We start from the raw sequence: 23,296 nt of genomic DNA on the forward strand, positions 1-23,296 counted from the left end.
GTAAGCCTATTCTGACAAATGGAGCCCAGAAGAGTGTAATACCTGGTTCGGAGGAAAGCTGTGCAGCAGCTGTCTGATGTTGTTGGAGCACTGGTTGTGCCAGTGCTAGTAAGCCCACGTCACACAGTCAGCCCATGTATGTGGCCGCTGAAGCACCAGGCTGAGCTGCACAGCCTGCAGCACCTCTAGGGTTTGGATGCCTGCCAGGTGCAGTGTTTGCTCCACAAACTTTGAATCCCTATCAAGAATTAGAGAGGACACAAACTCAGAGTTACACAGTGATCCCAGAGGGAGCTTAACAGCATGAAAAGTCAGTGCTGACTCCCAAATGTATAAGGCCCAAGGAATCATTAGATTATTTGAAAAGTAGACCAGGTCCTAAGTGTTACACTGGTTACAGAATGCTTTGACTGACAGGCAGCAGACACGGTGAGCGAGGATTTGGACAGAATTACTCACATTAGGTACTGGTTGACGTTTTCTGCTGGCTGCTTGAAGAGACCTTCAAACTCATCCACGGCAGACAGAGCAAATCAACACTACGTGGGTTATGGGAAACAAATAAGTTTCTGAAGGCCTTAGGACCACCATCAGGAAATACAGCAAATAGGAAGAGCATGGCTGTTATGGCAGAACAGAGGAAGAAAACCCTCCCAATCTGTCTCGTCAAACTTGTCAAGCCCTCACCACTTCAATGTAAAAACCTATGATCTTAATCTGGGAAGAGGTTTACACACAAGTGTACATTCATGCAGAATTTATTAAGATGTACACATTACCCTAGGTATGTCATGCATCAATTCAAGAAAAATTTCACACCAAGAATAAAACATGAACGATCTCTATGCAGGTTCTGGGGACTGGGAAGAAAGTAAGATAGAGGTTTGACCCCTGTGAATTCGGAGGTCGATAAATAGTCACTGGTGAAGTGATCTGGAGCACCTTGATGCTCGAAATCCAGGTTCAAGGCCAGCTGTGCCACAGTCTTGTGACAATCAGGTATATCTTTACTTGTGTTTCCTCATTTTAAAGACAAACACTGTAACAGTAAAACTACACCTCAGGGAGTTAATAAGAAATAAGCAAACATGTACACATTTAAAGCTTAGTTTGAAAGTCACAAGGGCATATTAAGTATACATGTTTTTCTGAATTCCTGTGAGAGTTACTACAGTCATTCCAATTTTACAGATAAGGAATCTGAAGCATGAAGTGGTTAAGTCCAAGGGCACATAGTATATTAGTTTTAAAATCCTTTTTATTGGCCTTTCTGCATACTGGGTAGAGAGAAACACAATAATAGAACCATAACCTAGGAGAGGATTTATATGTATAGAAATGAACACACACACACAAACACATCTCTTTCTCCGTCTCTCTGTATCTACACACACACACACACACACACACACCAACATGGGATGCATGGAAAGGGAGAAAGACACATACTGAACTGACTCCACAAGTATAAACTCTTCCCTTCTGGAAGGAAAAGTGACAGACTGAACTGTTACTGCTCATTTTCTTCCTGTTCCCATACTTCCTAAACATAGCCTCAAAGACTGGGTTAAGAATCATTTTGATAAAAGGATGGTTATTTGTGGTTTGAAAGGGGACTGTAATTAGGGCCAAGTTCTGAGGACCAGTTAATGGGGTGCTTTTACTTTGTCAATGTACATGAGAGTTATGCTCTTTTGTATGTATGTGTACTATATAAACCCAACTATGCTGACAAACTATTAAACATATTTTGGGAAACAATTAGAAAATTATTCCTAAATATGGACTTAATATTAGAGATATCTAAATAACTAGCAGAGATGATATTAAGTTAATTTTGTTCAACGACAAAATAGTATCCTGTACACAAAGAAACATATCCTCACCGTTTAGATATACACTTCTCACATAAAGTATTTCACATGGTATAAATAATACTTCCCTGTATGCTTGCTAAATAAAAATTTCAAGTTAAAGAAATCATTATGAAAAGCGTTAGGCTCCTAGGTTTAAAGTGAGTGAAGGAGAGTTAAAGAGAGGGCAGATATTACATACACTGAGGCTTCATCATCGGAATAACAAGAGTTTGGCAACTGAGACACTGTCCCAGTACATATCTGTTCCACCTCTTTCTCCCTGCAAGGCTGATCACCTGCAAAGTGTGCTCGATGACATTCGGGAAGTTCTTCAGTGTGCACCTGGGGATGGACTTGTCAGGAGGGTCCTGGCTGGAGCTGTATGACTCTGTCAGGAAGGGGATAAACCCTTACACATTACCCTTGGTACCCAGTGTGCCTGACTCCAGAAGAGGCTTTCGGTACAACACACAGCAGCAGTCCATATACGTGCCTGTGAGAAAGTTGCAGCAGGTGAGGGTGGGGAAAATAACATCAGGATAGGACACGGTGACACACACTCCCTAAAACACACACATTACTCTCGCCTCGTCCTCACCCATCCCCAAAACTCACGGGCATCCACATTGTCCGAGGCATTGTCCACACCATCCAGGTTTTGGAGGAATTTATCAATCATACACATGCTCTGTGTGAGGGCCCACACAGTTCTGATGGCTCATCACACGGATGTGTGCTTTTATCTGGTTCACAGCTGCAGCATCTGTATCAGACTTCAATTTCTGGGTAGTGATGGAGAAACAGAACTGTCATTCACATAATCACCCAACAAAACTTTACAGAGCTGTTCTGAAAACTGATTTAAGTAATGATGCACAAGACCTAGGCTCTGAGGTCAGGAGGCTCTGTGGTCTATGACAAATGCCACACAGCTTGGGCTGGGACAAATGAGGAATGGCGTGAATAAAAAAGGAAAACAGTGATACAATAGGAGACAATGGGTTGAGTATCTGTTCTTTTGTCTACCGAACATCCACTGTTTTTCGTTACTAGCACCCCGAGTTGGAATGCATTCACGCAAAGAAAACCAAGGTCCTCTGAACTTACAAAAACAAAAAGGATCCTCTGAAAGTCCAAGTCAGATCACATTCCTCTCCGCAAAGCCCTCTATTGATTCCCACTTTCACTAAGGGTGAAATGAGCTGGTCCCTATTCCTTTGACAACCTTCTCTCTTACCATGATCTATCTCTGTCTCTACTCCTTAAACATAGCAGTCATATTCCAAACTCAGGGTTTTGCTCACACTGTTAACTTCACCTGGCATACTCTTCCCTGAGATTTCTTCCTGTTCTCGTATACCATCTTTAATTCTCTGCGGTTATACCACCTTTCCAATGTGGATTTCCTTTACCACACTGCAAACCACCCTCTCATGGCACTTCCAGTTCTATATCTTGATTTTCATTCTTGCCCCTACACAGTATGTTTCACCTTGTTATGTTCTAACCACATACAGTGCTATTGTATTTATTATTTGCTCTAGCAGTTGTCCAAAATGAAGTTAAAACAAAGTTTGTGGTTTCTTTTTTATCTGATGCACAGCTATCAGGATTTCCTACGTTTGATATTTAATCTGAGAACATTTTAAAATATTATTACTCCATTTAAAATTGGAGGGGCTTCCCTGGTGGCACAGTGGTTTAGAATCTCCCTGCTAATGCAGAGGAAATGTTTTTGAGCCCTGGTCTTGGAAGATCCCACATGCAACGGAGCAACTAGGCCAGAGCCACAACTACTGAGCCTGCGCGTCTGGAACCTGTGCTCCACAAAAAGACAGGCTGCACTAGTGAGAGGCCCGTGCACTGCGATGAAGCATGGTCCCCGCTTACCACAACTAGAGAAAGACCTCACATAGAAAGGAAGCCCCAACACAGCCAAAAATAAATAAATTAATTAATTAATATATATGGAATAATTCCATTATATACTACAAACACTATGAAAGAAACTCCAATACAAAGCGTTAATGACAGGAGTCAATCTGTATTTACAGTTTTACAAATTTTACTTATATAATGTCTTAGAAGATAGCTGAATTTTCGTTATTTACTGACTTTAATGTATTACATGTTTTGCTTGAAAGATGTCAGGGATATCCAGCCTCACAGAAAAAAAAAAATCAATAACATTTTCAGATGACTGTTGATATTTAAAATTATATATATATCAAAACTTGACAAGCGATATTTCTTTAAAGTTTAGTTGAAAGGTAAAATACTGATCCACATCAATACCCACTGTCTTTCTCTGTATTTTGAATGGCTCTTTAGTTAATGCACAGTTCTGTATCATCATGAATTGGTCTGGTCATTTGGAAAATACTGTGTTTTTGGGTTATGGACAGCCTCCTAGAACAGAGTGGAAAATTACCCTTTCACCTGATAAAATGAGGATAAAAAGGACATAATGTCTTAGTATTCTTAAAAGAGTTGTGATCTTTTGGACTTGAGGAAAGAGTGCTGCCAACCTCCACTGCATTAGAGAATCTCTCATTTACTATGTCTTCTCACTAGACAAAAGCAGAAACCTTTCATTTGCTATCTTATATATTCTAACTACTTAAGTAGTACCTAGTATTTGCATGATAAATTGAAAGGAAAGATAAACACTGGGCAGGCAAAATAACACTGAACTTTACAGAGACGCCCCAGATAGATCCCTCTATAATCTAGCTTCCAGACTTCAACATTAGCCGTAACCAAAAACCAAAGAAAAAAAAAAAGATGGCTGAGGACAGGTTTAAACTCACAAAAGAAAGATGTAATAAGTTTTCAATAAATATCTCCTGGAAGAAAGAGTGAGTGGTAGAGAAAAGAAATAAGGTAAGAACTGAAGGAAAGAGACAAACAAAAAAGTCCTAAGGTGGGCTTCCCTGGTGACACAGTGCTTGAGAGTCCACCTGCCGTTTCGGGGACATGGGTTCGTTCCCTCATCCAGGAAGATCCCACATTCCGTGGAGCGTCTGTGCCCATGATCGATGGCCGCTGGTCCTGAAGGTCCAGAGCCTGCGCTCCACAATGGCAGAGGCCACAACAGTGTGAGGCCCGCATACCAAAAAAAAAAAAAAAAAAGTCCAAAGGCAATAAGACAGATAACCAGAAAAAGACAGGAGAAAAGTGAAAAACAAAGCTGAACCACATACCATATCCATTCCACTCACCTTGATATCCCAAGGTTGGAAGAGAAACTGTCGATTCAGATTGGATTTTACTATGGTGTCCATGTCTGTAATGGTGATTGCCACACCCTCCCCACAGCCTAGCCCAGTCATGGCAAAGGTCTTGAGTAGCTCACAGCCAACGGCCCCTGCACCCACCTGGGAGGTGGCCAAGAAGAGAGACACAAGATGGTTAGGGTCACTGGGTAACAAAACCACTCCTCAGTCCTCACTACCCCTGCAGATGGCAAGAGAGTGTAAGAGGATCTATGACTGCATATTTAAGTCACAGTGCCATAAAAATCCATGGTCCTCTAAGGAAAGAGGCACAAGACCGGGATATAAAGGACCTGGTGCGAAGAAAATGGAAGAGGGATGAGATGAGGGTACAAGCCAACACCATCCCTTGTACACCACGAGGAGACTCCAGAAGAGGTGGCCAGAGCCTAGGGGACCTAAAGGTAGCTTTTGACCACAAGGTTCTCTCACCAAGAAGTATCTCTGCTTACCCAGCTTCTCTTGCAGGTCAGAGCCAAATACAGCCACCTGCCCATCATAATGGTTCTGGCACTGAGTCATGTGAAGGGAAGAGAGGGTTAGGGAAAAGCCACGTTAAAAAGATCCACAATAATGTCTTCTCCATGGGCCCAAATCACATACTGGAAGGCACGTGTCCTCTGTAAAGGCCTCTTTTTCCACAGGGAGACACTCAATGGCATCAAAGTACAGCTACTGTATAACAGGCATAAACTTTCCAGAGCAGCCCTGAGGAGTCGGTTAGAAAGAGAATGTGATCGCTGGTTAATCAGAGCTGGAAAGCAAGCAGCAGGGCTGGAAAGGAACCTGGCCCAGGCCCAGCACTGTCCGTCTCCACTCACGCTGACCTTCATAAACTCCTGGGCAGCCACACAACCAGTGAAGGAGTTGATGGGTGCCAGATCCCCAGGGGCCATATAAGCCGGCTTCTGGATGAGGTCTTCATCCAGACTGTTTTGCTGCACTGCTGGCAGAGCTTGAGAATTCAAGCCTGTGCTAGGGTCACCAGTTCTGTTGCATCCTCCTGGAAGGAGTAAAAGAACAATCACACCACTGTGGGGAGAGGGAGAGGTAGAAAAACTAAGTAGATGAAAAGGCATAGAGCAGATTTGGTTCAAGGACCTGGTTGGCTTGCCCACCCATCTACCTCATTGTGGGGCCGAGAGGGCTGACCATGCTGGGCACGGAACTGGTGCAGGACCTGGAAGCCAATTTGTAGCTGAGGAGGGCGAGAATACTTGACAAAATTTGTTATCACAAAGTCCGGCTCTGCCTGTGAAGTAGGCAAGGTTTTCTGTGAAGAACAAGATATCAGAACCAAAAAAGTAAAATCGTGGAGATGCCTGGAACCCTACAACACACCCTCCTGCTCATAGTCACAAAGCTTATCCTCTTAGTTACTTTGACTTGACTGACAATGCCTCCACAGATGTAGTCAGAGAAATTGGAGGTATCACAGATACTAAAGGTGTAGGGACCTGGGGGATGAAAAGAATGAAGGGTTATCTGTCAATTCATTCCCTCCCAAGATCAACAGCACTATCAAAACAGGAATATGAAAACCTCCCACCTTCTTCCTCACCTAACACCCTCCCCCATACAGTGGGAGTTTGGAGTTAACAGATATAAGCTATTATATATAGAATGGGTAAACAACAGGGTCCTACTGTAGAGCACACAGAAATCTATTCAGTATCCTGAGATAAACCATCATGGAATAGTATATGAAAAAGAATGTATATATAGATAACTGAGTTACTTTGCTGTAAAGCAAAAAGTAACTAATTTTAAATCAACTATACTTCAATTAAGAAATAAAAATTATGTATCGTACATCATAAAACAAAATCAAAAACGAAAACACAATGCTGATTTCTTCAGACAACACAGGTATTCTATGCCTAAATGCCAGTCTAGAGAAAAAGAAGTAAGGCCTGAAAGGATCAGATGGCAACTACATAATTTCTCTAGAACAGACTCAAATATATTAAAGGAACACAAAACACAACTCCAAAACGCTAACATTCACAATTACCTTCCATCCATCAACACTTACCAGAAACTTACCAGCAACATCTGTGGCTTTAGTTTTCATTAAATTTGTAAATTTTTTGTCCATTATTTCTTCAAAAACTCTTTTGGCCCACCCCTTTCTTGGGAATTTCTTTGACATGTGAAATACATTTATAATAGATGTTTTAATGTTCTTGACCTGTGATTTTACATAACAGATGTGATTAACAAATTAACACAGAAGAAAAAATTAGGAAGTTTAACAAAGTAGAAGAAACTATGCAAAATACAAAAGGTGTGTGTGTGTGGGGAAAGTCAAACAAGTCAAGTGCCTTAATACTCATGTAATTGGAGTTCTGGAAAGAGATAATGATATGGCAGTGAGCTCCGAAAGTAATATTTTCAAAAAACATGTGGGCAGAAATTTTCCCAATTTCATAAAACTATAAACCTATATTTAATAAATATTTAATAAACTGCAGAAGAGACATGGAGAAAACTATACAAATGTCTATAATGTATTATATATATATATATTCCTCTGTGCTCTGTTTTTGCCGAATCCCATGTTTTGGTATGTTGTGTTTACATTTTCATTCACTTCAGAGTATTTTCTAATATCTCTTGGACACTGTTTGACTCTTTTATTACTTAGGAATGCATTGTTTAATTTCCACATATTTACAAGTTTTCACAAGTTCCTCCTATTACTGATGCCCATTATTCTTTCCTTTGTGGTCAGAGAACAATTTGGTGTGATTTAAATTATTGACACTTGTTTTATGGCCTAACGTGAAGTCTATCCTGGAGAACATTCCTAGTTCAAGTGAAAGGAAATTGTATTCTTCTGTTCTTGGGACGAATGTTGTGTACATGTCTGTTAAGTGCACTCGGTTTATATCATAGTTTTGTTTAGGTCTTCTCTTCCCTTGGTGATCATATGTTTTGTCATTCATTTGGATATGCTGTTGAACCTATTTATCTCTCTCTCAAATTTTGTAAGTTTTTGATTCAGGTATCTGGAACTTTTTTGTTAGGTGAGCATTTGTTTATAATTCTTGTGTATTTCAACAGATTTACCCTTTTATCAATAATATATTATTAATCTAATATAATAATACAGTAATATATACTGTCCTTTGTCTCATTTTTTTATTTAAAATCTTTTTTGTCTGTTGTTAGTATAGTCACTATAACTCTCTTTCGAGTTTTCTTGGCATGAGACTTATCTTTGCAACATTTTACTTAAAATCTATTTGTTTCACACTAAGATTTGTCTCTTTAACAACATATAGGTGGTCATGTTTTTAAAAAATCCATACTGACAATCTGCTTTTTAATTGGACATCTTCTAGTGTACCACTTTTATGGTTATTTGTTATTTCTTTTACTATATACATTTTAGAGCCATTTTATTAGTTGTTGCTCTGGAATTAGGTTGTTATAAAGTAAACTGACAGTTTCTACCAACCAAGTTCACATTAATACCAACTTAATTTCAAAATATGAATTTTTTCTTTTATCTAGTTTATCCTTTTTCTTGTGTTGTTCTTATCATAAATTACATCTTTATACACTTTTTACATCAGCACCAATTAATTTTTTTTTCCTGTGGAGTAATGCTTTAAATCAGGTAAGAGAAAAAAGTAACTGCATTTGTTTACTATTGTTGCTTTAACACATTTTCAGGAATTCAATTGCTTAAAACTTTACAAATTGTTCTCTTAAAATACTACATGTTACAAGTCCCAAATCCATTTTACTGGGCTAAAGTCAATATGTTGGCAGGATTGGGTCCATCTGGAGACTCTGCTGGGAGAATGTATTTCCTTGCCCTTTTTTTTTTTTTTTTTTTTTTTGCTTAGTGGTTGCTAGTATTCCTAGTCTAGTAACCCCTTCTACTACCTTCAAATACATCAGTTCATTATCTACTTCTGTCATCACATTAACTTGTCCTCTGTCACCGACATCTCCTTCATTCCTCTTATAAGAAGCATTTTGATTAGATCCACCCAAGGTAACCCAAGAAAATTTCCCATCTGAAGACTCTAATATAATCATATATGCAAAGTTTTCTGCATAAAATAACATACATGTCCTGGGGATTAAAATGTGGGCATATTGGGGGACTATTATTCAGACTACAATCATACAAACAAAAAAATCGTTTAAATTATCCTCTATATTTACCTATATAATTACTTTTACTGATGTTCTTTCTTTCTCTGGATTTGAGTTATCATCAAAGTGTCTTTCATTTTAGTTTGTACTCTCTCCAAGAATTATCTCATCTTGTAGGGCAGATAGTTAGCAATAAATCCTCTCCGTTTTGTGCTTATCTGGAATTGTCCTAATCCTGTCCTCAGTTTCAAAAGATGGTCTTGCTGCATATAAAATTCTTGGTTGACAGTTTTTGTTTTTTTTTCTTTTAGCACTATGAATGTATCGAAGTGTTTTCTGCCCTGCATGTTGTCTGATAAGTAGTCTTTTTTTTTTTTTGGCTTAATTGAGAATCTCTTACATGTCATGGGTTGCTACACAGTGCTTTCACAATTCTCTCTTGGTTTTTGGCTTTCAGTAGTTTATGATATGTGTTGCTATGGATCTCTTTGAGTTTAACCTGCCTTGAGTTTGTTTAGCTGAGCGAATCTGTATAATGATGTTTTGCATCAAATTTGGGATGTTTCTTGGCATTAATTCTTAAAACTTTCTTTCTGCCCCCATAATTATTTTGACAACTCCCCAGGTTAAAGTACATCTGCACTGGGTGACCTCCAAATTATGTCAAATATAGACAGTCTTGCAAACGCAGAATTCCAAGGAACATCTCAGTCACATCAGATAATGATAAATCTTTGGAGATGAGGTTCTGAAAGAATTCTCACTTTGTTCTTCTCCTTCTGGTGGCTACTCGGATGCAAAAGGAATGCATACTCTTTCAATATGTACTATTATTATGCTGGAAAAAAGGAGGATGGGATTGTGACCATTTAAAGTCTCTAGAGCTTGCTGATCTTACCAAGATTCAGTCATTTTTAAACACGTAAATACTTCCCTAGTTCCCGTGAAATTTTGTCAATTTCCAGAGTTCTGAAAAAGTTGAGTCTGACAACTTTGTAGGTTTGTAATGTAAAGAATTTTTGGAGGGCCTTACACTATCATCTTCTGACATAACTCATTAGCTGTCCTTTCTGAGGAAGAAACAATGATCCTTTCGTGTTCCAGCCCGCAGTTGGCACAAGAGAAGTGTTGGACCCTTACAGTAATTCTTTCCATGATTATCAGCTGTGTGACCTGAAGACAGGGACCTCACTTCTCTGGGCCATCTATAAAATGAGGATAATGATTGTAACTTTCCCCATTGGTAGAGTTTAAAGGACTAAATATGAATAAAGGGCATAAAAAAGAGTGTGACACACAGTACATCCTACCTAATTAACATTAGTAGCTGGAATACTATTAAATTACCTGGTGTATTATGACACCTGATAAAGACTTACATTCACCACACTGTAAAGATCATGTAAGTATTTGCTGTTCTTCTTATCATCACCTTCATACCACCAATGGATGCTGAAAAGAAATTGCCTGTGATCACACAGCTGGGAGAGAACAATGCTGGATTTTTCATTTAGAAACTTTGCAGGTAACTGACATACTGGACCAGAAGGCTTTCCCTTCCTCATATACAGAAGTATGTACTTCTTCGCTAGACACAAGGCTCACAACTCTGTAACCCGTTAGGGAAAATTATACATAGTTTATGTACATGAATGAGCAAAGGCCATACTCTTCATGATAGATGTACATCTGTCCTAAGTAGAGCCTCTCTAAATTGGGACTATACTTTCCCTCATGAATAACCAATGCATGTAATTTTGCATGATAATATCTGTGTCCCAGCAGCACAACTGTTCTTTCTCCATTCCTGACAAGAAGGGCGCCATATGTTCATGAATGGTAGTAAAACTATAGAAAATGAAGTCCTAATGGTACCCTGTTTCTCTCCAGATCCCAGTTGACTATCTCCAGTATCCTTTCTTAGCCTGATTTGAAGACTATCTTTACGAGAAAAGTGATTTCCGATGAATCGAATCTTATTGACACAGATCTCCAAATGCTTGGAGGACCCTATAATGGAACTTGGGTCACAAAAGTCATTCTGGCAAGATCCCAACACTTGTACTAGGACCCTTACTTAAACAATATTCCTCAAATCCTGCCTTGATTAGAAATCTCCAATTTTACCCAAATCCACCTCCCTTTGGAGAACATTGCAAATACCATGTGCTATCGAAACATGACCACCAATGACCATCTGCCAAATATTCCTAAGCCCTGGAGCAAAATGATATGCCCCCAAAGAGACATCCAAATCCCTCCCCTCAGTCCCTAAACACCACCTCTATAGGTCCCCTCCAGAATAGACATCCCCTAAATGGCACCATGGGCCATAGATGCAAAGACATACCTCAGGGTATACCTGAAGTTTAGATCCTTTCTACAAATGACATGTAGGCTTTTAGACAACTTGAACTCCTCTTGACTCATGAAACACTCTTATTTACCATTGCAACAAAAAGAATAGGAATAAACATACCCGGGGAGAGAAAAGAGTTGTATGCAGAACACTATAAGATGCTGATGAAAGAAATGAAAGGTGATACAGATGGAGAGATATGCCATGTCCTTGGGTTGGAAGAATCAACATTGTAAAAATGACTATATTACCCAAATCAATCTACAGATTCAATGCAATGCCTATCAAACTAGCAATCGCATTTTCCAGGGAATCAGAAGAAAATATTGCACAATGTGTATGGAAAAAAAAGACACCGAATAACGAAAACAAACTTGAGAAAGAAAAACGGATCTGGATGAATCAGGCTCCTGCACTTCAGACTATACTACAAAGTTACAGTCCTCAACACAGTATGGTACTGACAGAAAAACAGAAATATACATCAATGTAACAGTATAGAAAGCCCAGAGATAAACCCACTCACATATAGTCATCTTATTTTTGACAAAGCAGGCAAGCATATACAATGGAGATAAGACATCCTCTTCAACAAGTGGTGCTGGGAAAACTGGACGGATACATGTCCAAGAATGAAATTAAAACACTCACTAACACCATACACAAAAATAAACACAAATGGATTAAAGTCCTAAATGTAAAGTCAGACATGACCAAACAATTAGAGGAAAACTTAGGCAGAACACTCTATGACATAAATCACAGCAACATTCTTTTTGACCCACCTCCTAGAGAAATGGAAGTAAAAACAAAAATAAACAAATGGGACCTAGTGAAATTTAAAAGCTTTAGCACAGCAAAGGAAACCATAAACAAGACCAAAAGACAACGCTGAGAATAGGAGAAAATATATGCAAATGAAGCAACTGAAAAATGATTAATCTCCAAATTTTACCAACAGGTCATGCAGCTCCAAACCAAAAACACAAACAACAATCCAAAAATGAGCAGAAGATCTAACTATACAGTTCTCCAAGGATGATATACAGATTGCCATAAAACACATGAAAGGTTGCCCAATATCATGAATCATTAAAGAAATGTAAATCAAATCTACACTGAGGTATCACCTCACATTAGTCAGAATGACCATCAACAAAAACGGTACAAACAATAAATTCTGTAGAGGGTGTGAAGAAAAGGGAAACTTCTGGCACTGTTGTTTGGAATGTAAATTGTTACAGTCACTACGGAGAAAAGTATGGAGGTCATAAGAAACTACTACTAGAAATAGCATATGACCCAGCAATCCCACTACTGTGCTTATACCCTGAGAAAACCATAATTCAAAAGGAGTCATGGAACACAAAGTTCATTACAGGTCTATTTACAATAGCCAGGACATGGAAGCAACTTAAGTGTCCATGGACAGAAGAATGGATAAAGAATGTGTGGCATATATATATATAAAATGGAATATTACTCAGACATAAATAGAAATGAATTTGAGCTCTTTGTGGTTAGTTGGATGGACTTAGAGTCTGCCATATTTCGTGAAGTAAATCAGAAAGAAAAAAGAAAAAACTGTTTGCTAAGACTTATGTACGATATCAGAAAATAAAAAGGTTCTGATGAACGTAGGGGCAGGAGAGGAATAAAGATGCAGATGTAGAGAATCGACTTGATAACACTTGCAGGGGCAAGGATAAGCTGGCACGAAGTGAGATAGTCATATAGACGTACATACACTACCAAATGTAAAATGGATAGCTAGTGGAAAGCAGCTGCATAACACAGGGAGATAAGTTCAGTGCTTTGTGACCACCTAGCTGGGTGAGATAGGGATGGTGTGAGGAAAATGCAATAGGGAGTGGATAAGGTAATATATGTATATCTATAGCTGATTCACTTTGATATACAGCAGAACCTAATGCAATATTGTAAAGCAATTATACTCCGATATAGGTGTTAAAAAAAAGGAATATGCTGTCTATAAGAGCCATTTTAACTTTAAGGACACACATAAGCTAAAGGTGTGGGAATACAAACTGATAGTGCAAACACTTTGCAAACAAGAGCAGGACTGGCTCTCCCAATCTCATGTAATACAGACTTTCAGTCACAGTAAATAAGGTCAGTATAAAATAATAATGGATCAATTTATCAAGAGGTTATAATAATTGTAAATATATATGTACTGAATGTTGCATGATTAAACAAATATTTAAATCAACCATTAAGAGATCTGATAGGAGAAAACAACAGTAAAAATAATAATACTAAGGAACTATATTATCCCACTTTCTACCTTAGAAAATTAATAAAGACACAGAAGGTACCTAATAAACTTATAGAGAACTTCCATTCATCAGAACCAGAATCCACATGCTTCTTAAGTGCTGATGGAACATTCCCCCTGATAGTCACTGCCTTGGTACATAAAGCAAGCCTTAACAAATTTAAAAACATCAAAACCACATTGAGCATCCTGTTTTATCATAACGTTATGAAGCTAGAAATCAGTAACAAGAGAAAAAGTGAAAAATTCCTAATATGTAAAATTATACAGCACACACTTGAAAAATCTATGGGTCAAGGAAGAAGTCAAAAGGGAAATCTGAAACTACCTTCACATAAACAAAAATGACAACATACCAAAACTTTGGGGATGTAGCATAATCAATCTAAAGAGTGAAGTTTTAGCATTCATAACTTCTTTTATTAAGAGAAAAGAATGATCTTAAATAAACGACATATCCTTATACATGAAGGCCTAGGGAAAAGGAACAAATTAATTTCCAAGAATAAAAGGAAGAAATATGAAATTTTCAAATGGAAATCAATAAAACAATAATCACATAATTATTTAAAAACTGAATCCAAGAGCTGGTATTTGTAAAGCATAATAAAATTGACAAACTTTAGCTAGACTAATGAAGATAAAAAAGAACTTAATAAATAAAACTTTAATTGAAAGAGGAGAAATTGTGACTGACACCATAGCATACAAATAATAATAAAGAAAGCTAAAAAACAGGGTCACACAAATGCATAAATCTCCACTAACTCTAATGTACCATGTTGCAAGACCATCACGAAGAAGACAAAAAAAAAGTATGTCTTGATCATACAAATGATGAATTAGAAAATTGATTCAGTATTCAAAACTCTCCAAACAAAGAGAAGTGGAGGATCAGATCATTTCATGGGTGAATTCTACTGAACATTTAATGAAGATTTATTGCCAGGCCTTCCCAACCCTACCAAATAACTAAAAAAGAGGAAACATTTCCAAACTCATTTTATAAAACCAGCATTTATCTGATTAACAAAGCCAGATAAAGATATAACAAGGGAATCACAAAACAAAACAAACAAAAAACGCAGAACTTACAGGCCAATATACTTGTACATATTGATCGAAAAATTCTCAAGAAAATTCTAGCAAACCAAATTCAATAGCACACTAAAAGGATCAACATGATAAGGTGGGATAACTCCTAAGGATGTAAGGGTAGTTAACATATTAAAATCAATACTTTTAATTAACCACAGGAACAGCATGCAGAAGAAATGTTTGAAAGTATTTTTTAGACTTTCTTGATTAAAGCTCTCAACTAACTGTGTAGCAAAGAAACATTTTAAATGTAATAAAGGTCATATATTAACAAGCCCACAGCTAACATCATATTCATGGTGAAGAGCTGAAAACTTTTCCTCTCAGACAGGAAGAAATAAAAAATGCCCACTATCACCACTCCTATTCAACATAATATTAGAATACCTAGCCAGAAGCATTAAGCAAGAAAAAGAAAAGAAAGGGATCAAAAGTGGAAAGGAAGAAGTAAAAATGCCTCGGTTGGAAGATAAAATATGCTGTATGAAGGAAATCCTAAAGTCTCCACCAAAAACCGCATGAAATTGTTAGAACTAATAAACAAATTCAGTAATGTTGTTGGCTGTGAAACAAAAATACCAAATTAGTTGCATGTGTATACACTAACAAGAAAATAGCTGACACAAAAATAAATAAAACACTTCCATTTACGGCAGTACCAAAAACAATAAAATGTTAGGACTACATTTAAGCAAGGAGACAAAAACATCTGTACACCTAAAAATATGACATTTACAAAAACTGAAGAAGACACAAGTGAATAGAAACTTATCCCATATTTCTGAATTGAAACAATGAATACTGTACAAATGTTCACGCTACCTAAAGCCATCTATAGTTTCATTTGAAACCCAATAAATTTTCAATGGCAAATTTCCTAGAAATAGAATAACAATCCTAAAAATTGTACAAAACAACAAAGGAACCTGAAAATAGCCAAAACAATTTTCAGCAAGATAAACAAAGCTGGTTGCAACTCACTTTCTGGTTTCAAACTATTATACAAAGTTATGGTAATCTAAATTGTGTGAAATTAGCATAAAAAAGACAATAGACCAATAGAATAGGACTGACAGCCCAGAAATAAACTCAGCCATGTCCAGTCAACTAACCTTTGACAAGGACGACAAGAATAAACAATGGAGTAAAAATAGACTTTACACTGAGTGGTGTTGGAAAAACGGGATATCCACACAGAAAAGAATAAAATTGAACACCCATCTTAGACGATTCAAAAATTAACACAACATGAACAGAAATCACAACATGCCTAGAATTAAACAGAAAATAATCTCCAAGGCATTTGTCTCAGCAATGATTCTTTTGGGTATGATACCAAAAGTAGAAGGAACAAAAGGAAAATTCAACATGTGTGACAACATCAAATTTAAAAGCCTCTGCACAAAAAGAAACTTGAACAGAGTGAAGAGACATTGAACAGGAGGCATAAGAATTCTCCTATGGAATGGGAGAAAAGATTTGCCAACAACATGCCTGCTACGGGACTAATGTCCAAACATAAAAGGATTCAATTAAAAAAAAAGCTGAATAATCTAATTAAAACGTGGGCTGAACACCTTAGCAGATATACTACCTTCATAGGAGACCTACAAATGACCAAGAGACACATGAACATTTGCTCAACATCTGTAATAGTAAGAGAAATGCAAAATAAAACCCCAAAGAGATGTCAACTCACACATTTCCTAGTGGTTATTATGAAAAAGAAAAGACAGAAAAGTGTAGTCAAGCATGTAGAAAACTGGGAAAACTTACAGACTGTTGGTGGGAATATACCTTAGTACAACCACTACATAAAATAATTAGGATGTTCCTCAAAGTACTAAAAATAATACCACCATATAACCTAGCAATTCCATTTCTGAATATACATATTTGAAGGAAATGAAATCAGTTACTTTACTGAGATATTTGAACTCCCATGTTCACTGTATTAATATTTACCAAAATATGCAAGGCATAGACACTAACTGTTTATCAATGAATAAACGGATTAAGAACTGTATATATTACCACAATGGATATTATACAGCCATATAAAGAAAATCCTGCAATTTGTGACCACATGAAATCAACTTGTGGGCATTATGCTTAGTGAAACAATCAGAGACATAAAGACAAACTGTGTGGTCCCACTTATTTATTAAATCTAAATGGCAGAGGTCATCAAAACAGAGAGTTGATATGTATTTAATAGGTGTGGGTTTGGGAAAAATAAGGAGATGAGAGTCAAAGAGTACAAATGTCCTGGTATAAAATATGTAGATTCTTGGGATCTAAGTTACAAAATAGTGACTTAGTTACCAACACTTTATTGCATATTTCAAGGTTACTAGGAAAGGAGATCTTAAATGTTCTTACAGCACACACACAAAAATGGTAACTATGTGAGGTGATAGAAGTATTAACTAACATTATTATCACATTATTTCACAACATAGATGTAAGTCTAATCATCATGCTGTGTACCTTATAATTACCAAGGTTATATGTCAATTATATCTCAATAATGTTGGGGAAAATGTATTAAAGATAGGACCTAAATGTTTCAAAGCCTTTGAGTAAAGATAAGGAAAAAACTTCTCAAGATTGGCCTTGGCAATAATTTCTTGACAATGACAGCAGGAGAGAAGGCAACAAAATCAAAAGTTAAGTGAAGTGAAATTGACCTGAAACATTCCTACATAATAAAGGAAACAATCAACAGAATTAACAGGCAATCTATAGAATAGTATAAAATATTTACAAACACGTACCTTAGAAGTGGCTAATATCCAACATACATAAGGAAAGTGCAAAACCTCAGTAGTGGGATATCACCTCATATCTGTTAGATTGGCTATTATCAAAAAAGAGAAGACAGCAGGCATGACAAAAGGGAACCACCTTACACTCTTGTTGGGAATGCTGATTGGTGTAGCCACTCTAGAAAAGAGTTTGGAGGTTCCTCATAAAACCAAAAATTAGAACTACCAAATCATCCAGAACAAAATCTTTGGTTATTTATAAAATGGAAGGAAAAATGCCGACTCTAAAAAACACCTGAATACCATGTACACTGCACCATCATTCTCAAATGCCATACCAGGATAACTACACACTTAGCCTGAATAGATGGATAAAGGAAAGGTGCCCCAGCAAGTTATTTTGTGTGGCAGGAAAAAAAAGTGGCACAATAAAAATATATTCAGGCATACTAGAAATAAAATGGTGCCTTTGTAGCAAAATGGGTGCACCTTAAGGGCACTATGTCAAGTCAACATCTCTAAGAGTAAGAGATGTTGAGAAGAAGTATGATGAAAGAAGAAGTAAGAAGTACTTAAGAAGTAAATCAGACAAATAAAAACAAAAATGGTGTAATCTCACTTATAGGAAAAAAATTAATCTTCGTTGCAGGTTTTTCTACTTCATCACTTTAAATATATCCTGCCAGTCCCTTCTGGCTTGGAGAATTTAACAACTGTCCTTCACAATCTCTTCCAAAATATAGCAGAGGGAGGAACACTCCAAAACTAATTCTATGGCGCCACAATCACCCTGATACCAAAACCAGGCAAAGATATAATAAAAAAAGGAAAACTACAGGCCAATATCACTGATGAATATAGATGCAAAAATCCTCAACAAAATGGTAGCAAACAGAAGCCAACAGCACATTAAAAGGATAATACACCATGATCAAGTGGAGTTTATTCCAAGAATACAAGGATTCTTCAATATATGCAAATCAATCAACGTGATACTTCATATTAACCAATTGAAGGAGAAAAACAATATGATCATCTCAATGGATGCAGGGAAACTTTCGAAAAAATTCAAACCCAATATATGATAAAAACCCTCCACATAGTAAGCATAGAGGGGAGTTTCCTCAACATAATAAAGGCCATATATGACAAACCAACAGCAAACATCATCCTCAATGGTGAAAAACCGAAAGTATTTTCATTAAGATCAGGAACAAGACAAGGTTGTCCACCCTCACAGCTCTTTCTCCACATAGATTTGGGCGTTTCAGACACAGCAATCAGAGAAGAAAAGGAAATAAAAGGAATCCAAATCAGAAAAGAAGAAGTAAAGCTGTCACTCTTTGCAGATGACTTGATACTACACATAGAGTATCCTAAGGATGCTACCAGAAGATGAATAGAGCTAACCGATAAATTTGGTAAAGTAGCACAATACAAAATTAATGCACAGAAATCTCTGGGATTCCAATAGGTTAATGATGGAAAATCTGAAAGAGAAATTAAGGAAACACTCTCATTTACCATTGCAACAAATAGAATAGAAGGAAACATACCCAGGTAGACAAAAGACCTGTATGCAGAAACCTATAAGATGCTGATGAAAGAAATGAAGGAGGATACAAAGAGATGGAGATATATACCATGTTCTTGGGTTTGAAGAATCAACAGAGTGAAAATGACTGTATGACATAACGCAATCTACAGAGTCAATGCAATCCATATAAAAATACCAATGGCATTTTCGAGGGAACTAGAAGAAAAAAATTCACAGTGTGTATGGAAAAAAAAAAACAAAAAAAAAAAACACATGCCGAATAGCCAAAACAATCTTGAGAAAGAAAAACAGAGCTAGATGAATCGGGCTCCTGGACTTCAGACTATACTAAAAGCTACAGTAATCAAGACAGTATGGTACTGGCACAAAAACAGAAATATAGATCAATGGAGCACGGTAGAAAGCCCAGGGGTAAACCCACAGATATATGGTCACCTTATTTTTGATAAAGGAGGGAAGAATATACAATGGAAATAAGACATCCTCTTCAACAAGTGGTGCTGGGAAAACTGAATGGCTACATGTACAAGAATGAAATTAGAACACTCCCTAACGCCATACACAAAAATAAACACAAATCGATTAAAGGACTAAATGTAAGGTGAGACTCTATCAAACACTTAGAGGAAAACATAGGCAGAACACTCTATGACATAAATAACAGCAAGATTCTTTTTGACCCACTTCCTAGAAAAATGGAAATAAAAACAAAATTAAAGTAATGGGACATAGTGAAACAAAAATTTTTCACAGGAAAGGAAACTATAAACAACACGAAACGACAACCCTCAGAATGGGAGAAAATATTTGCAAATGAAGCAACTGAAATAGGATTAATCTCCAAAATTTACCAACAGCTCATGCAGCTGTAAACAAAAAAACACAAACCATCCAAAAATGGGCAGAAGACCTAAATAGACATTTCTCCAAAGATGATACCCAGATTGCAATAAAACACATGAAAGTTTGCTCAACCTTTCATGTTGAGCATGAATCATTATAGAAATATAAATCAAATCTACAATGAGGTATTACCTCACACTAGTCAGAGGAGCCGTCATCAAAAAATCAATATACTATACATTCTTGAGAGAGTGTAGGGAATAGGAAACCCTCCAGCACTGTTAATGGGAATGTAAATTGTTACAGTCACTATAGAGAACAGTATGGTGGTCATTAAGAAACTAAAACTAGAACTAATATATGACCCCACAATACCACAACTGTGCATATACCCTGAGAAAACTATAATTCAAAAAGAGTCATGGACCACACAGTTCATTACAGGTGTAATTACAATAGCCGGGACAGGGAAAAAGCTAAGTGTCAATCGACACATGAATGAATAAAGAAGGTGTGGCATATATATACAATGGAATATTACTCAGAGATAAAGAGAAATTAAATTGAGCTATTTGCAGTTAGGTGGATAGACTTAGAGTCTGTCATACTGTGTGAAGTCAGAAAGAGAAAAAGAAAAAACACTTTGCTAACACATATATATGGAATCTAAAAAAAAGTTTCGATGAAGGTAGGAGCAGCACAGGAAAAAAGATGCAGATGTAGAGAATCGACTTGAGAACATGGGGTGTGGAAAGTGTAAGCTGGCACGAAGTGTGCGAGTGGTATGTACATATATACACTACGAAATGTAAAATAGATAGCTAGTGGAAAGCAGCTGCATAGCACAGGGAGATACGTTCAGTGCTTTGTGACCACCTAGCTTGGTGGGATAGGGAGGGTGGGAGGGAGATGCAAGAGGGAGTGGATATGGGAATATATGTATACCTATAGCTGATTCATTTTGTTATACAACAGAAACTAACACAACATTGTAAAACAATTAAATTACCATATAAATGATAAAAAAAACACAATATGTTGTCTACAAGAGCAATTTTAACTTTAAGGACACACATAAGCTGAAGGTGAGGGAATAGAAACTGATAGTCCAAACAGTTTCCAAACAAGAGCAGGACTGACTCCCCCAATCACAGGTAATACAGACTTTCAGTCAAAATAGTTCACAATTGATAAAGAAGGTCAGTATACAATGATAATAGATGAATTTATCAAGAGATTATAATAATTGTAAATATATATGTACTGAACGTTGCAGGATTAAACAAATATATAAATTACCCATCAACAGATCTGATAGGAGAAATCAACAGTAAAACTAATAATGGTAAGGGACTATATTCTCTCACTTTATACCTTAGGATATTGATAAAGACACTGAATGTACCCAATAAAATTATATAGAAGTTCCATCCAACAGAATCAGATTCCATATTATTCTTAAGTTCAGATAGAGCATTCCCTAGGATAGATGCTGTCGTGGAATATAAAGCAAGCGTTAACAAATTTAAGAAGATCAAAAGCACATTAAGCAACATTTTTGATCATAATGTTATGAAGATAGAAATCAATAACAATAGAAAAAGTGAAAGAAACTAATATGTAGAATTATACAGCACACACTGGAAAAACCTATGGGTCAGGAAAGAACTCAAAAGGGAAACATGAAACTACCTTCAGATAAACAAAAATTACAATATACCCAAACTTTGGGAATGTAGAAAAATCAGTCTAAAGAATGAATTTTTTTTAGCAATCATAAATTCTTATATTAAGAGAAAGGAATGATTTAAATAAACAACTTAAACTTATGCCTGAAGGATTAGGAAAAATGAACAAATTAAGCACGAGGAATAAAAGGAGAAAGTAAGAAAGATTCAAATGGAAATGAATAAAATGAATATCAGATAATTAGGAGAAAATGAATCCAAGTGATGGCATTTGGAAAGGATAATAAAATTGACAAGCTTTAGCTAGACTAACAAAGAGCAAAAAAGAGCTTAATAAATAAAACTTTAACTGAAAGAGGAGAAATTGCAACTGACATCATAGCACACAAATCATTATAAAGGATGATAAAAAACCGGGTCACAGGGCCTCCCTGGTGGCGCAGTGGTTGAGAGTCCGCCTGCCGATGCAGGGGATACGGGTTCGTGCCCCGGTCTGAGAGGATCCCACATGCCGCGGAGCGGCTGGGCCCGTGAGCCATGGCCGCTGGGCCTGCGCGTCTAGACCCTGTGCTCCGCAACGGGAGAGGCCACAGCAGTGAGAGGCCCACATACCGCAAAAAGAAAAAAAAAAAAAAAAAAAAAAAAAAAAACCGGGTCACACAAATGGATAAATCTCCAACAACTCCTATATAAAATGAAGCAAGACAATCATGAAGAAGCAAAAAAAACAAACAAACAAAAAATATCTTGATCATACAAATAATGACTTAGGAAATTGAAGCAGTATTCAAAACTCTCCCATCAAAGAGAAGCACAGGATCAGTTAGTTTCACTGGTGAATTCTACTGAACATTTAATGAAGATTTATTGCCCGTCCTTCCCAAACTCTCCCAAATCACTACAAAAGAGGAAACATTTCCAAACTCATTTTACATAACCAACATTTTCCTGAATAACAAAGCCAGATAAGGAAATAACAAGGGAAACACAAAACAAAAGAAAACAAAACAAACATACAAACAAACAAGCGAAAACCACAGAACATACAGGCTAATATCCTTTTATATATAGATGCAAAAATTCTCAACAAAATTCTAGCAAACCTAATTCAATAGCACAATAAAATGTTCAACGTGATAAGGTGGGATAATTCCTGGGGATGCAAGGGCAGTTAATGTTTTTAAATCAATAAATTTAATTTATGACACGAATAGCATGCAGAAGATATGTTTGAAAGAATTTTCTAAATTTTCTTGATTAAAGCTTTCAACTACCTGGGGAGAGAAGAAACATTTTAAATGTAATAAAGGTCATATATTATCAAGGTCCCAGCTAACATCATATTCATGGTGTAAAGCTGAAAATCTTTCCTCTAAGACAGGAACAAATAAAAAATGCCCACTCTCACCACCACTATTCAACATAATACTAGAAACACT

The 23,296-nt window shown here is 36.8% G+C and overlaps 1 pseudogene across 1 annotated transcript in view; it reads right to left on the reverse strand.

The window, feature by feature from the left end:
- LOC308609642 (ubiquitin-like modifier-activating enzyme 1) overlaps positions 1-23,296 on the reverse strand; it is a 60,233-nt pseudogene that overhangs the window by 10,999 nt on the left and 25,938 nt on the right. Inside the window, exons 3-13 of the transcript in view lie at positions 11,120-11,254; positions 6,491-6,588; positions 6,258-6,404; positions 5,959-6,134; positions 5,735-5,839; positions 5,564-5,644; positions 5,078-5,233; positions 2,472-2,638; positions 2,153-2,349; positions 460-524; positions 43-238 (exon numbers count right to left, since the gene is read on the reverse strand). The product of the transcript in view is annotated as a ubiquitin-like modifier-activating enzyme 1 (transcript). The remainder of the gene's footprint in view (positions 1-42; positions 239-459; positions 525-2,152; positions 2,350-2,471; positions 2,639-5,077; positions 5,234-5,563; positions 5,645-5,734; positions 5,840-5,958; positions 6,135-6,257; positions 6,405-6,490; positions 6,589-11,119; positions 11,255-23,296) is intronic.

This window comes from Mesoplodon bidens (assembly GCF_964165515.1).
Source record: "Mesoplodon bidens genome assembly, chromosome: Y".
Taxonomy (NCBI): domain Eukaryota; kingdom Metazoa; phylum Chordata; class Mammalia; order Artiodactyla; family Ziphiidae; genus Mesoplodon; species Mesoplodon bidens.